This window comes from Typopeltis vanoorti, chromosome 3, assembly GCF_054136105.1.
Source record: "Typopeltis vanoorti isolate ZY-2024b chromosome 3, IOZ_Tvanoo_1.0, whole genome shotgun sequence".
NCBI lineage: Eukaryota > Metazoa > Arthropoda > Arachnida > Uropygi > Thelyphonidae > Typopeltis > Typopeltis vanoorti.
Window position 1 is genome coordinate 125,476,186 of NC_143551.1, and position 14,439 is coordinate 125,490,624.

Sequence of the window (14,439 nt, forward strand, 5' to 3'; positions counted from 1 at the left end):
ATGTTTAGTGTTTATACTATTGACTAATCATTCTTTTCTTCCTCACTATTGCCAGAATATACTTCACCTCTTTTCCATTAATATTTCTGTTGGTGCTTATCTTCATATCTCTGAAGTGAAGTTCGTTTCAGTAACTGACTGTTGTTTATTCTGGTTCTGATGAAAAGTGGGAGGAGCCTCCAGCCATCATCGCATTTCATTGTATTGTGCTCTTTTTATTCAAGACAACACTGAATATAATTTGGTTGGCTAAGTCCAAAATTGTCCATTCCAATTCATTCATCCAGATAGATACCTGATAATTGACATAATGCAAGAAGGTTAGAACTGAACAAGAAATGCTTGTTGGATTTCCACATTTAGGCTGAGTGAAAATGGACTTTCTCAGCTATTTAGCTTTGATCCTTTAAGTGACCTGATTTTTCAGTTTATATGATTTGCAGGGAGATTCCTTCTCCACTGTAAATTAGCCCAGTATACTACCTAGAATATGCCTTTAAAAAGCTTACTGATTATAACAAGCTGATAATTTCTAAATAACTTAGGGAATTGAAACAACGTAGATACGAATATAAATTAAATAATACTTTAATAGATATTTCCGATATTTCGGCAATGTCTCATTGCCATTTTCTAAAGGAACTTACAGAAAAGCAGGAGCACACAGGCCCTAACAATACAGTAACTGGAAATGAAGATATGAAGCTATCTTTCTTCTAGAAGTCCTGATGGTGCCCTCTGGTGGGCTAAGTAGGCATTCTTGGCCGTTGGGCTGAAGGTCTGCTGATGTATGCTTCCCAAATTTGGGGCAGTCACATACAACCAAATTTGTTGAGGTTTGGAGAGTTTCTTAGGGCAGAGGCTGATTCCATAAATAATCTTTCGAATTTATATTTGCTCCGGTGTATTATTTTTGCTTTCTTCCACTATATTCCTAGACACACTAGTCACCTGCCAGCCTGATGGAACTTTGGTTTTCTCAGTTTACAGAAAACCCACCCATACAGGCAGATACATCCACCAACAATCTCACCCCCCCCCCCCCTCACAACAATATGGAGTGGTAAAAACACTATACAACAGGGCTAAACTAATCTGTTCTAACAACATAGCCCTTAACACTGAACTAAATCACATCCTAAACACTTTCTCAGCCAATGGCTACCCCCCCCCCCCCCCAAAAAAAAAATCCAAAAAATATTAAAACCTACAAACCACAGCCCCCCCCTCCACAAAAAAGATTACTCTAAATCCATCATCATTCCCTACATCCGAGGCACCTCAGAAAAAATTACCAAAATTCTAAAAAAACATGACCTCACCTCCTGTTACAGACCTTAGAGAAAATTGGCATCCCTTATCCGCTCTACCAAATACCAACCACTTCCCCTAGACCTACCTGGTGTATACCAGGTCCCTTGCAGTTGTAAACTGTCGTACTTTGGCCAAACAGGCAGGACAGCGAATATCAGAATTTCTGAACACAAGGACTACATCCGGTTTTACAAATATAGCCATTCTGGTCTTGCAGACCATGCTCTGGATACTCGCCACAGAATACGGTGGAAGAAAGCAAAAATAATACACCGGAGCAAATATAAATTCGAAAGATTATTTATGGAATCAGCCTCTGCCCTAAGAAACTCTCCAAACCTCAACAAATTTGGTTGTATGCGACCGCCCCAAATTTGGGAAGCATACATCAGCAGACCTTCAGCCCAACGGCCAAGAATGCCTACTTAGCCCACCAGAGGGCACCATCAGGACTTCTAGAAGAAAGATAGCTTCATATCTTCATTTCCAGTTACTGTATTGTTAGGGCCTGTGTGCTCCTGCCTTTCTGTAAGTTCCTTTAGAAAATGGCAATGAGACATTGCCGAAATATCGGAAATATCTATTAAAGTATTATTTAATTTATATTCGTATCTACGTTGTTTCAATTCCCTAAGTTATTTAGAAATGCATAACCAACGTATAAGCCTATCTACGAGAATCAACAAGCTGATAAATTCTTATAACTATACTGGCCAAATCCCCATAATATTAATGTTATTTGAAAAGAAAATAAACCAAATACAGCAGGAGTTGCCATGTTAAAAATACTTTTGTAAAATGATCTCTGACAATTATAGCAATTTAACTTTGAAATCTTCCATTTTGCTTATTAATTCATGGGCGAGGCAAGTGAACCAGATTACTGTAGACTCGTGTTAAACTTTTTCAGCTGTGGACTTTACAACCACAATTGTCTCGAGGATAAGGTGGGTTGGCCCTATGCCTCTTGGTGTTTCTTATGTCTGTAGATGCGCGTGTTCTGGGGGACAAAAACTACCACCTCTGTAGGAGAGACCAGCTAATTCACCTTTAGTCGAAAGAGACCAGATGAAGGTTCCTCATGTCTTGGACAGGAATCAAACCCAGGTCTTTCTGACCAAAGGGCTATAGTGACTGAGCTACAGAGGCTCACATATTACTGTAGGGGTTGGTTGGAAATGAAAACATTGAACCACAGCAAGAATCTTGTGATTTATGGAAATAAACTTGGAAATACTGTTTAAACTTGCAACTTCAAAGGGACTGAACTGATTAATACTTGCAACCTTACATGTTTTTCTCCTTACAGCATGCACAAATGTCATAATCTTTCAATTTCAAAACTAAAGTTCCAAAGACAATTTTGCTACCAAATTATAAAATGTTAATAAATATTTATCCTTTTATTATATTTTTTATATGCAATGATGCATTTTACAATCTGTCACATTTATCTGAACAGTCAGCCTCATTAATCAATTTATATAACATGATACCAACTGACTGCTAGGTCACACATAGAGCTATCAATTTAATGAAACCTATATACAGAAATTCAGCTTTCTTCTGCTCTGTTCCATTCTGACAAGCCACATTATTTAAAATTTAAGGTGTTTGATCACATTCAGTAACCAGAAAACTGTTTATAAATAATAAATAAGATTTTCTGGAACCTTCTAAAAAGTTAATATTTTCTCATTGTTTATAAAAAAGTTCAAGTTGGTTTATGATGTAGCAGTTTTTAATTAAAATGATTATAACAAAAAAACACTACATCCTTTGTTTATTATTCAATAAACATAAAAGAAATAAAGTACATATTTAGGTATGCAACTAACAATTGTGAGAGTAAAATCAAAATAGAGGTATTCATTTGATTTTCCCCAATTACATTTAGAAAGATATACAGACTTAACAGTTCCCTAGCTGTTCTGCAGGCAAGCATATACTATTTTTCTTTTTAAAAGATGCTAATCACTTAGCAAGAAATTACAGGATGGGTGATATAAATATTATATGGATGATTTCCATATATTCAAAATTGCCTTTGTCAATTCCACTTTCATATAAGTATGAACATTAGCTCTGAGTATGTAAATTTCCTAATGCCTACTGCATGTTAATCAATTTTAATTTCTCTCTGGCATTTGCTGTTCAATTTAAGAATATTTGTTTTATTCATATTCACTTTAAGACCAACTTTTTCAGCATTTTATATAATTATTTGATTTTCCATGTATATCAGTTTATTTTGATATCAAAACCATCTGCATAATCTAGATCTTCCGGTTATCATACAGTACTTGATTTAATTCCTCTTCCTATACCGATAACTGCTCATAACCCAATCAAAAAATAGTCCAGACATTACTCAACCCTGTTTCACACAGTATTTATCTCAAACCATGTTTGTTGTGCAAAATACTTGGTCACACATTCTAGGCAACTACTTAAGAATGCTGCTGGTCAGTAATCGTCAATAGTGTTGATCACAATGGGGAAAAAAAAACAAAAAACAAAGGATCTTTCAGAGTTCAATAAAGGACTTATTGTTGATGTCCGTCTGGGCTGGAGCCACAATTTTGAAAACAGCAGAGCTGACTAGTTGCTCAAAAGGTGAGATAACCTGCATTGCTTGTCGAAGAGGCATAACTGTGATCCTGTGCAATCTGTCAGCAACAAGATCACCATTGTCTGAGAAGACTTGTACAGACAAAAAAACTTCCTGTGCACAGCAATTGACCGAAGTATTTAAGGAAGGCTGTTCGTGACCCATATTTCGCCAATCTATGCACAGGAAATTGACGAGGATCAGTATTGGTGGTCACATGCCTATATGGAAACCACTGATTTCTGCAAAGAACTGGAAAGTTTGTTTACAGTGGTCAGGAACACCATGACTGAAAAAAAAAAAAGTTGTGGTCCAACAAGTTACAGTACACTTTGTTCTGTATTGATAGCAGGCAGAAAATTTGGTAGGAGTCCGTGAAATAATGAACGCAACTTGCCTTGTAAAAACAACTCAATGTTTTGGAGGTGGTCTCATGGTGTGGAGTAAGTTCAGTACAGAACAGGTCCCCTGATGTTGCTGGAAGATCAGGTATCTTCTAAGGAATATCTGAACATGGTTGTCAATGAAGTTCATCCTGCAGTATTGACTTTTTGTCCAGCAGGTGACAGTTGTCTCATGGACGACAATACTACTGTCCATCACACAATAGTTCAGCGAGCATGACAGCAACATCTGCCACCTTTCATGGCCACAAAAAAGCATGGATCTGAACCCCACTGAGAATGAATGGGACATGTTAGATAAACATATCCAGGAGCAGAGTCCTCTTCCATCAAATCTTAGGCAGTTAAAGGAATGACTGGTATGTTGTAAATGCAATCCAGCTATATATGCCAAACTGCAAACGTGCTGTAATTCAGTGTCTGGTATGTGTACTTCCTTTATACATCTCTCTTTCAATAATGTCAAATGCATTAGCTTTGAAAATCTATAAAATATAGGTATAATGAGTTTCTGAATTCAATGCTTTATTCATTGGCATTCTTTGATGTAAAAATGTGATGTACAGCACCTGTTGTTCTAAAACCAACTTGCCAAGGCCTTAAAATCTGCTGTTTCACTTTTAATTCTGTTGATCAAAATTTTACAGAAATTTTCAAGGGTACACCTTTTATGAGTTGTTTTTTTTAACCAACATTAGTTAATTTTTTTCTTTCACAGTACCCAAACATTGTCTTGCCGCATTGTATATTATCCTAAAATTTTTTCGATTTCCTTTCATGTTTTCTGGACTTCTTTCTTGCTCCAAAATGTGAAATTGATTCTTTATCATAACAGAAAAAAATTCCTTTAATTTAAGCATATTGTATTTTACCTTTCCATTCTGATTTTTAATTTTCTTAATTCTATGCAGCTTTAAGCTGGCTGTCACTAAGTAATGATTAGATCCTACATCAGCTCTTCACCTTATTAAGAGTGAGCTCTTAAAATTACCCTTGATTGCAGTGTGATCAATTGACTTATTTTTTACCATCTGATATCTAGGTCATTTTATGTATGCATTTATGTTTAAATAAACTTCCTCCTATCAAGATATTATGATAGTCGTAGACTATCATAATATCTTGATATTATGTAAAGTACGACTGTGTAAGATACAGTGAGCACCAGCAACTAGGAATGCACATTCTAACTTATGCTTACAGACAAATTTTGATTTCTCCTTATACAGCATTACTGCTCTTCTGAAGTTTCAAGACATGAGACTACTCTTAGAAATGCATCTGTTGCAGCACAGTGACAAGGATTTCAAGCTCTGCATTCCTTTTCTGAGATGTCATTAATCTTATTTGTAAATTATTGCAGAAAATATTCACTGATGTAATATATATTTAGTTATTCATTTAACATTTCAGTTAAATGAATAACTAGGTGTACAAAAATTACTAAATTCAGCAAGTTCTGCAACCAACAATAAGCAAAGTTGGTATGGTGAGAAGAGCTTCCGTAGCTCAGTCAGTATTGACGAAGCCCCTTTGGTCAGAAAGACCTGGGTTCAGTTCCTGTCCATCATGTGAGGAACCTTTATCTGGTCTCTTTTGACTAAAGGTGAGTTAGCTAGTCTCATACAGAGGTAGGGAGTTTTTTCACCTGGAAACTCGGGGTTTTTTTGTCCTCCAGAACAGGCAAACCGGCTCCATGAACACACAGATTTACTGCCATGAATACTTGCGACAATATGTGGAAGAGATAGGGTGGTCCTCACCACATGTTGTAACACCCCCATAGTTAACCATGAGTTGAATCATGGTAGTCAAGGTAGTCAACCTATAAGATAGGAGATGGCACTTGAATTAGGGTATGGTGAGAAGCCAGCTGAATACATTTATGTAGAATAAGAAATCAGCCAAAACAGTAAACTAGCAGTATCTAGGTGGAGCTAGTTAGATACCTACAAAATCAAGGTATACTGATGCAGTCAGAAGACAGAAATACAGGGTGTTTCAAAAAGAATGACCTGATTTCAATTAATTATTTAATAATGAAAATGTGGTACAGTTACAAAATAAATTACCAAGTATAAAGTAAGGCTTCTCATTAACTAAGTGTAGCGGTTATTTGGGCACTAGTAGTGGCATCTAGCGGTCGTCATATCCAACTCTGGGCCAAGGCCGTTCACATGGTACAAGTCACATTTATTTGTTGTTCGTGGTTGCAGAGATATACAATTTTCAAATCGGGATATTCTTTTTGAAACACCCTGTATAAGATCTGACAACATTGAAGTGCTAACAAGTGACAGACTAATTTAGAAGAAAACCGTTGACAGGATATTTTTAATAATATAACGTTATTCATATAATACTGTCATAGTACACTATACCCTCCACACCCACTGAGGATGTAGAGTTCTATACCAGCATCATCAAAGGATGCCTGACACTTGACCGCATTCTTCCCTTATATGCAACATTTGTCTTTCCATCTTAATTTCTGAAAAACAATGAGAAGTATAATGCTGATTGCAGCACACATTTAAATTATCCGTATCTTGAAAAGAGAATTACATATGCAATTTGTTTATAAAGTTCTTGTGCAGTTTGAATTTTTAATAACTTCACTTCTATATAATATATAAACAATCTGTAAAATGCAACAGAGAAGAAACTTATTTAAGATTTAGTATATTTAATTGTAGGATGTTAAATTTCAACATATCCACAATGATTCTGAAGGCAGCACAAAAACCCATTCTGCTATTGTGTTTTCATAGCATTAACCACATTTATTATCCTGTGAAAAATATCATTTAGAAAGCATGGCTTTGTTGAGTAAACTTCAGTTTTGACATGTCCTCACAGGAAAAAATTAAAGTCTGGGAAATGGAAAAGGTAGGAAGTCTGGACCCACCTTTTCCAATCCGTCTATTGGGAAAGACTCGTTAAAAATTGCACACGCTATAGGTGAAGTGGCAAGATGCCCATCTTGCTGATAGGCTGATCATCCTTTACTTATTAGCCAGACCAATATGCCTAAACATTTCCTTCTCACAGATTTTCAGGTTTGTACCAACAACCTACTAAATATTTCATTCTGTCCACCTTCACTTCATACCATACAATGGACCAATTGCATATGATTTTCCTAGAGCACACCATATGTTCACTTTGGGATTTCTCTGTCCTACTTTCAGCTGGTGACAGTGATCATGCTGTGTACTGACTGATCTAGGGCATGGATGTTCCATTGAGAAAAGATTACATGCTGAATTATAAAGCAGAAATTTATAACTAACTGTGAAGAGAATATCTGGCTTGATCGCATGGTTATTAGTTGCTAGATAGGACAGATTAAAAGAATGCTAGAGTGGGGCAATTTTGGAATGTGTCCCTATAGTTCAACAAATAACCACATCATTTTTCAAAGAAACGATAAGAATAATGTCAGTTATGAAAATTACAATGCTCAGATCATTGTATAGAAAGCCAAGTCTGAATCCCAGGCAAGTTATCAGATCAGAGACAAGTGTTTGGTAAATATAAAATCTTTATGTTTACCAATACTTATATAAACAATATTTCCTACCTGAGTGTCATTATCTGCCTTATAGTTTCACAAATAACCCTTTCTCATAAAAGTTCTGATATGGCTAGCCACCACCCAACTGATCACTTCATGGTCACTTTCACCAACTGAAGAAAGACTAATTTAAAATAATATCTTCTGATGAGATAATAAAATCCAAGACCATTGATCACATGCTGCCTAAGATAGTTGTCCCTCAAAATCATTCTCTTTGGTTCTAAATGCTGTCTTCTTATTCCAGTTTATATTACAATAACTGAAATTGCCCATACTGATCATCCTTTACTTATTAGCCAGACCAATTTGCCTAAACATTTCCTTCTCACAGATTTCCACCTTACCAGGTTTGTAGCAACAACCTACTAAACATTTCATCCTGTTCATTTTCACTTCATACTATACTGCTTAAAAACTACTGTCACTATTGGCTCCTTGCACCTCCATCCAAGATGGACACAACTCTGTCATTAACAGCACTCCTTCTCCCTTTCCACTTTGTCTGTCTTCACAAAAGACGATTTATCCCTCCATCTCTATTTCTGTCAGTATGTCATCCTCATTCAACCATGTCTCACTTATTTCAGCAAATTTGGGGTGAATGAACTTATAAATGCTACAGTTTTATTCCCCTTGTTTTGAATACTTCTAGCATTTGTAAACATACACACTAGCTCATTTCTGTTTCTATAACAAGTCCCATTGACTCCACTTCTTGGATATGACTCCTCTATATTCTTCCCTGGCCATTCCCTCTCTATCAACACTTATATTACACCTACCCCCAGATCTAAATATCATCCCCCACATCCTTGACTGTCTTAATCCTTTCTTGCACACTCACACATTTATTCCCAAAACCATCATCTATATTTCTCACATAGTGTCTCCCTGTCTGGTGTTCCTTATCTCTCATTCTCTTCATTTGTGCCACTAACTTCAGTCATTACTTTCTCTTGCAGCAAGTTTCTCCAACTGACTCACACCAAATTCATATAAACATAGCCCATCCCTTTTATCCGACTTTATCCGTCCTTCAAATTCATCTGACACATTCACAAAATGAACTCACACAGCTCTACTAGCATACCATTCATAATCCTTGCTTGCCTGCTCAACTCATGACACCTGGGCAACATGCTGATCACACTGTTATCTTTCACTCTCCTCGACATTCACCCTTACATTCTCATTATTAGTCGAATCATTTCTGTCAACTACCACTACCAACTCTTTTGCTTGCATACTCTTATCCAATGCTTCTATCACCCTTCTGTAAAACAAATCTTGTGCACCTTTTCACTCATCACACATCTAATTATCGAATCTCCATACAGGACTACTCTCAAATCATTTGGAATTTCAAATCTTTCATTCCATTCTTCCTCACATTTCCATGCAAATATGCATAATTCTCTTTGGTTTGTACCTCATACATTTAATCCCTTACCTCATCTTTACCAACTCCACTTTCATCACTTCAATTACTTTTGCACTGCCATTTATATTTTCACTACCTTCCATGTCCACTATCTAACCACTTGCTGCCACCAACTATACCACTCTTACCACAAACTCTCGGCCAGCTATGCACATTGTCTTACCACACTGCCTACTGATCACAGCTATCATACAACAATATTTAAATAAATTATCAAAATCACCCCACAATTTTAAAATCTTTTCACAGGCATCTCTATGGCATGTATACACAAGCCATACGTATGCACACCCCAGTAGCAAAAAGGTGTATTATCTTATTAAAATACCGTGGATCAGTTGTAGAAAGTTTCTTTTTGCTTGGCTATAAGTTAAACTCGCTAAGAAATATTATAACTTGCTCTCACGTTTTATGAATTAGATTGAATTAAAGAAGGGGGAATGGATGCACCGTAGCATTGCATAAGTGGGATTATATTATAAACTATTTGCTTGGATAAGAAGATGGCTGACTAGTATCAAAGTGGTATGTGATTCTGCAAGAATTGAAGTGATGATGCAAAGATAGGCAGGTGACCAATATGCAGCACTTGCAGAACAATTTGAACAGGCAGAAATGTGAGCAAGTTAAAACATATCAGTTCATTGTTAGCAAAAGTTATGCACTTTGGTCTCATGAGAGCTCCAGTTGCATATCATATATTGGTGGGATTGGGCTAGGGATCTTGAAATAAAATAAGAAGCTGGATCATGTAGCAAAACTTGCAAAATACAACCCAAAGGATAACAGCATTACAAAAATACTGAAACAAACAGACTTGTAATTATAAGGAAAGACTTCATAAAATCTCTCATGGTTTTAAAGATAATACTGAGATGGTAGAATGTAGATTGAGAATGTGTGAACTGCAGACACTAGTAAACAGACCTAACTTCATTTTATAGAAGGCAGGGAGAAGGACAAGAGAAGCATCCTTGGAAGTTGAGAATGAATATGGTCCAGAATGCTGTGAACTAGATTTTTCTCTCATCGGATGGTGCAAGATTGGAAATGGCTTGCCTTTTGAGGTGGTGAATGCAAGTGGTATAAATGAATTAAAGAAAAAGTGTGACAGTTGGCATAAGTGATGTGTAGCCTCACTTGAGTCCCTGAAAGCCTAATAATAAATATTTCTTATATCAAAATGTTCATTTAGAATTAGACTTAATATTGCATTCATGGCTTTTGCGAAATTTCTTTTATTCATGTTGATTTTGTCTCTTAAATAGGGTGTCTGTAGTCCTGCAATTTGAAATTTTAATACTTTTATGTCTAAGATATAAAACAATTGCAAAATGCAGAGAAGGAATTTTAAGATTTAAATTTCATAATGATTTATATGTTTGTATCTTTCTTTTATTTTTTATTGTGGCAGTTGTTCTTTGGCATGCTGAGGTGAAGTCTGTATTGGCCATCTTAAGAACATTCAGGACTATTACAACAAGAATCCCACAGAAATTCAATTATAAGCTAGATGAAAAAAAATTTAGGCTAGTTCCATTTATATCCCATGAAATGTGGAAGACCAATAGTTAACAAAGAAACAGTGTTGTCTATAGAGCAAGCATTTATAAACAGTCCATCCATGAAAATCAGTAAGATGGAGCTTGTTGGATCTAGATATTCCTAAAGCAACAGTTCACAAAATTCTCAGAAATGCTTGAAGCTGCATGTGACAGAGGAACTGGAGAGACATTGGTGAGTCCATCAGCATCAGGACCCTGATGCTAATGTGATCCCTCCATATATTTAAGGTTTGGATTGTGCTTTATTATTTGACCATTCATCTCAATTTTGAGTTTCTCATAAGCCTATTTTTGACAGAAAGTGAAAACAGGACACTTGTTTTACTTAGGTTTGGCTGCAGTCTCCAGCTGCTAAAATAGGTATTTAGTGTAGTTAGATCTGTTGTTAATATATCTTCTGTTGCTTTTAGTTGTTGATCTTTTGCCACTGTCAGGTAATTAGCATAAAAAAACATCCTGGAGACAGAGGCAGATCACTAATATACACACTGAGAAACAGTAGGGACCAGTACAGAGCCCCAGGGTATACAATTATTCAGTCTATAGAACCAGATTACAGTCGTTTATGAAAACCTGGAAGATGTTAAGTAGTGAGGTAGTTATTAATGAGATAGTATAACTTTTTACACAGTAATATGAAATAACTTAATAAGCATGCCTTGCCTCCACATGATATCATATGCAGCTTTGAGATCTATAGATGCTACAGGTCTATTTAAGCATTTTTGAAAGTTTGCTTCTCTATGTGTTGTAAGAACAAGCACTTGCTGCTAAACTGGCATCCTGTAACATCATAAGCTTGTTGGCGCATCATAGGAGCCTTGACAGAGGTGCTCCAGACTGTAGCTATCACTTTGGTCTACTCCCCAGCCAAATACCACAACACCTGTTTGGCTGAATAGCACACACACACACCTCTAAAGTCAATATCAAACCTTTGCTCCACATCTATGCTGGAAGCAATTCCTTCAAATATACAAAAATCATTAACAATCCACATTGATATGGAAGTGGCAAAATGTGGCAGACTCAGATCTCTCCCTTGTAAACTGAGCAACTTAATATTTCTGGTGCTCAGAAAAGAGAATGGAACAATACAGACACCTTGTTCAACAAAGTTGGAAAGAATCCAACTAGTTGATCATCTGGCTTTGATCTTTCTCTATTGCTCCTGGCAAACACTCAAGTCTTCGAACTAGGCAAGGTAGGAGTGCAGTGTGCTTGCATCCCTTGGACATCATTCTGCCTCCACTCTGCAACTGCAGAGCAGCAGTCTAGCCAATGACTCGCATCATGTATGAATGCAGTTTATGAGCCTTCCCTAGCAGTCCATTGGATCCAGTGAGCATATCACTGATGAATTTGGAATACATTCATGATTCTAACTCCATGATCTGTTCCTTAAGATTGCTTATAATTTTAATCGTACCTACTCTGCACTCATACAATAAATAAAATAACCTATAGATACTTACCATTCCTCCTGATATGATCTAATTTCCCTGAATTTCTATATTATGTTTAATACTAGTAAGTAATTTCTCTAGACTATTGATGTCAAACACACTCAAATGCACCATCAAACTATCATACATCCAAAAGTTCTTAACCATTACTTCTGTAGAGCATGTACATCAAAATCTGACATCACAGTATTTCTTAATTCTTTACTATTATCATATTTTGGTAAAAAACTAAGAATTTTCTTTTTCTCTCTCTCTCCCATCTCCCCACCCAGCAATCCTTGTGTCTTCTCTCATACTGTATTTATTACTAGTTAAGCATTTGTACCGAGGAGAACTAACATATTGTTTCTTTCCTCTACAGCATGTTACATTTTTGATTTTCTCTCCCAGACAACTTACAGCAGTCAGTAATGCCATTATCAATGTTTTGTAAGTGGATCAACCATACCATGTTACATTCTTCTTTTTATATTCAACCTCATCTGATTATCATTATTCATAATTATCTTACATACCCCATTACTTTGCAGACTCATTTTGCTGCTGTTTTTTTTCCCTGCTTTAGACAATTTTAATTCCCCTGTTTATCTGTCTAACAATTTATTTTGGCATTAATTAGTTTCTTCCCAGGAAAAATCTTAACTTGAATTTTTTTAAAGTTAAGATTTTTCCTGGGAATTCTTGGGAAGAAACTAATTAATTCCAGACTGCCATGAATAGTAGAAATATTTCATGAAAAATTCAAGATTTTTATTTTTATTTTTTATAATCTTGTCCAATTTGAAAATTCCCATCCTTGCTATGAAAGAAAATAAATGGGGTATTCTCTGAGTTCACTGTAATCCCAATATTTACAGATATGTCTATGCATACACTGCGAAATAGAGGTTAGTAAAATCAAAAATATTTAAATTATTTTTGAATAAAAACTAATTTCCCTTTATTGTATTAGGCATGAGGAATGGTTCCAGTAGTAACAAAAAGATGGTAAAAATCTGATAGTTCATTGTCAAATATGTTCCAAAACACTACAGTGTAAAGTATCATTAAGAAACAAACTTTGATTTCTCAAACATATTCACTGCATTAAAAGAAAAATCAATGAAGACTGTGCAAATGACATCCTCTTCAAAAAAAAGTTTCATTTTGTCAACCAGCAAGCATTTACAGAGATGAATGAACCAGTAATAGAAACTGAAGATACATCAACCTTCATATTACGAGGAAGGTTCATTAAAATTTGGTCAAATAATGGGTCTTTTCTCACAAATTTTTTCTTCCAGTCTAGTTAAAAGATTGCAATAATATTTCTGTTATTGTTTTACCCTTTTCAAGATAATTAATAAACAAAATGCCTTTAACATCCCAAAACACTGATGCCATAACCTTTCCTGCTGATGGAACCGACGTTGTCTTCTTTGGCACTGAACTGGCTTCTGTGCCAAAGAAGACACACTACTTATGGATGAGACTTGGATTCTGGTGAATCCAAGTCTCATCCATAATAATAAATCAACACACAAAATCAGTTTTATTCTTGTTAAAATGCTCCAAGCACTGTTCAGAGATTTTCATGCGCATGCGTTTTTGATCTGCTGTGAGCAAAAGCAGCACCCATCTTGCGCAAAGCTTTTCATTTACAATTCTTCATATAAAATATATTCTACACATTATTTTGAAATGCCTAGAGTCTCAGCAACTTAACACACTTTGACTTGCCAGTCATCTAATACCATATCATGCACTTGATCAATGATTTCTGGGTGTTGTTACACTTTTTGGATGTCCTTCACATGGATTATCTTCAAGGCTGGTATGGCCATGTTTAAACTCAGCAGCCCGTTTCTTAATTGTCAAAAACAAAGGAGAAGAGTACCCATTATCTTTTATGAACTTCAAATGAATTTCTTTTGGCATTAAACCTTCTTTTATAAAACTGCACGATACTCAATTTTATCCATTTCAAGGGATACAGATAATACTATTGCTTCAGACAGCTGTATGAAATAAACAACTTGATAGAACGACTTTCAATTTCACATGGATGCTTATGACAGA